Genomic DNA, 3452 nt, shown 5'->3' on the forward strand with positions numbered 1-3452 from the left:
TTCACTCATCGGCCCTCATTGTTCCAAGGTCGCATAAGCCACGCGATATTCTTGGCGCAAGTCAGGTGCATCTGACCGCTGGCCAAAACAGATCCACATTGAAAAACACACACATACCTCTTGGTAGGATAGAAATAATTGATGTGTTCCCATCTCAAGCAAAATTGCTTCGCTCTTCTCTCCTTCTGTAGGGAAAACAATGACTGGAAAACATTTCGCAGTTATACACATTACTCTTCCATGACAGTCTTTACAAGATATTTTCCGAATCAGGTCAGCCGCGGCAGTCAGAGCGCACTACGCACACATGTGAACATAGAACACGAATGTAGCATGTCAAGCGTTGCACGGCAATCACTCCCACAGGATGACAGCTCTGCTTGCTTAGGGTCTATACGTCGTGAGACATCACTGCATCAAAGAATTTATATAGTTATTACTGTTCCAAGGACATCAACAACGGCGTCTATCCCTTTCGCGCTCCAATGCACACCGTCTGTTCGACGGTCTGCGCCGATCCTCCTGGAAAAAAAAAGTTATTGTAAATCGGAACACTGCAGAAGACATGGACAACAACCTTTCTTTTCGTGTTTATCGCTTGGCCGAAGCGGCTTACATACGTATTGTACGTTTTTTTTTCGCCAGTTGTTTGAAGAATGTCGAACCAATTACTCGCCCAACAGCACGCTATATAAGCTCTTGCATACCTCTCAAAAAATCAATATTTCACGCGCAGCTTGCCGTGCACAAAGAGGCGATGGATCTGCAACGCCAGCACGCTTCCTGCGAAGGAATAAAAGCGATCATTAACATTTGCTGGATTAAACGCTCATAATCCCAAACTTACCCGTGCTTTGCTCCGGGATTCATCGATTCACAGAATTGAGAATTCGCCAGTGCATGGCATTGCGGACGACTGGCGGCAACGTCAACAACACGACGGCCGTAAAGCGCTCACGCAGCCACTCCACAATAAGTGCCAGGGTGGCAACAAGCCTTTCGGCATCGCCCATGGTCCGCGCCTGCAAGTAAATAAACACAGATATGAAAACGCAAGCACAAATGTTACTCATCCACAAAAGCATACTCTGGTAAGGTCGTTAGTCCCGACCAGGACGACGACCATGGGCTTTACTGTGGCCACCCTGCGCAGCCGATTCAATATCTGATCTGCCCTGGCGCCCGGAATAAGAGTAGGGCTTTCTGTGCGGTGAAAGTGTTGAAAAGACAATGCAGGTTAGGTACGTAGATAATAACCATAATTTCCACTACTGCACATGGAAGAAGTAAACAGAAAGTATTCTTGCCGATGTTTCTGCGCCTCAGGCCGGAAACCCGCTCCGCTAAACGCATAAGCATACTATCATCAACTAATTGGTGATGGTGTAGTGAAGCGGGATTGTTTTGAAACATCTGCATCAGAAAATTAAAAAAAGACTTAGAATTTGTAACGTGGTTTCAACAGCAGGGAGCTGGCGGAAAATGTTGATGAAAATAAGTGTACTTACCGCGGGCGCCATGGTGCAGAGTGAAGTTACTCTGCCGCTCACTGGTATTTGTACTAGTTGACACTGCCCAAAAGATTTGAGGAGGTGGAGGAGGAGGGGGGGGGGGGGGATTGCAGAGGTATTTGGTAGTGCAGGGAAGCACTACAAACATTTTTTCTTTGTCAAATTCCACCTTTACAAGACAAGTTGAAACTGCTCCCTTCTAGACATTTTCCCTTCCCAATCAGAAACAACAAAAGGAAGGACCAAAAGGCAGATGAAAAAAACTACGTCAAATCACACGTTTCCCGTTCAAAACTCGCTCTTCCTCTCAAATAACCAACTCGGCATGCAATATGTAAAATATGTGCATCATGCGACTCTCAAATATTGGTCGAAAAAGGAATAGGACCGTGGACCACAAGAAATAATTTCCGCCAGCGGTATCGACTGGTTGTCTCTTTCACATCTTCGTTGGTGCGTGCTCTGTTCCCTAGAGCTTTCAGTGGCACACGTGCACCTGTAGCTGTCCTCTCGGAAAGCACCGTTTTGAATGTAGCGTCGCACCCGCTGCAAGAAACACAACTGCAAAAGGACGATGTCGCATACGGAGCACAGATAAAAAAAAAAAAAAGAAACGAAGGAATGCGACGCTGCTGAACCGAATGTCGAGCGTTAGCTGAAATGAGAATGTACACTGTTTTGGTTGAGTGCTTGTCATGCATATAAACATACAAATATGTCCTCATAGACAACCAAAACCGAGCGTCATCACCGATAATCACCGTAATGAAACGATAATAAAACGTAACCGCCGTGGTACGTCTGCTTAATTGTATTTGGTCACTTACGAAACTTGTATGGACACCTTCGCAAAGGTGGGACAGTTGACCGCACTACAGGGAGTGGAAAGAGAAGTTTCGTCTGCAGACAGCGTAACATAAACAAAGTGACGCCGAGAGGGCAGCTGGGAGCATTTCATTGACAAGCTTTGCCTGATGATGAATACATTCTGGAGAGGGGTGCCTGAGGACACACCCCAGAAGAAACGGTGGCGGTTTGGGAGAAGGGACATGGCCATAAAGCCATTACACTGATCCATTAGGGGCCTAGTTCTACAGATGCTGTCCTGATCCGCTGTGTGTGACATCCGACATGCCCTGTGTTTTTGTGGCAGATAGACTCCTTGTACGACTACTGCTACACTATTGAAGTGAAAAAGAATGTTTATATGCCTCCTCGCCCATTCCCAAGGTCTACAGAAACATTGCTTAACAATACTGTTTGATTCACTGGCTGATTGACCTAGAGAGCTGTGTCGTGTATTATTGGCCAAAGTTCTGAGAGAGGGCTGGACCGAGTGTTTAAGGGTTTGTTGTGGTGCAAAAAAAGACGACATTGGCCCCGAGAAAGAAGTGCGTCAAGTCTATCATTGCTGTAAGCTCCTTGCTCTTGCCCTTTTGCTGTCCAAACCTTTGAAGTATCTACATAAGTCTGTGGAAGTGCTATCAAATTTCATTGTTTTGAATTTATCTTCAAAATATTGTTCTTCTCTCAAACCAAAAACTGTCACGCCACCAAATGGATAACAGGTTTAAAACACCAATGCATACAAGTATACCAAATCATAAAGCATTAGAATGGCCTCGTGAGTGTTTACAATGAACATGGAAATGCGTGAATGATTTGTTTTTCCGCTCATTTATTTCCATTGATCGCTGCTTTCATAAACCATCACATTTTACATAATGTACTGTTGCTGCTGCTCGTCCGCACATAGTTTTGGCATGCATGCAAAAGCTAACAACCACGCTCTACTGCAGCTGTACTAAGCAGTCTTGAATTTTAAACTTTACTTCCTTGATGTATTTGGAGGAATAAAACCATTTACAAATTGGTGCTGCACAAAATAATGTAAATATGTCCTCACCCCTCAATGGCGCTGACGGCAGGCTTGGAGTCGAC

At 45.1% G+C, this 3452-nt stretch overlaps 1 long non-coding RNA gene across 1 annotated transcript; it reads right to left on the minus strand.

The window, feature by feature from the left end:
* Window positions 1-411: 411 nt before the first annotated feature.
* Window positions 412-894, minus strand: LOC146187069 (uncharacterized). The gene is made up of 3 exons (XR_014707900.1): window positions 848-894; window positions 708-783; window positions 412-522 (listed from the first exon to the last, which is right to left on the minus strand). It is a non-coding gene; the product is annotated as an uncharacterized LOC146187069 (long non-coding RNA).
* Window positions 895-3452: the final 2558 nt, after the last annotated feature.

Source organism: Amblyomma maculatum, chromosome 6, assembly GCF_055883805.1.
Source record: "Amblyomma maculatum isolate TAMU_Amacu chromosome 6, ASM5588380v1, whole genome shotgun sequence".
Classification (NCBI taxonomy): Eukaryota; Metazoa; Arthropoda; class Arachnida; order Ixodida; family Ixodidae; genus Amblyomma; species Amblyomma maculatum.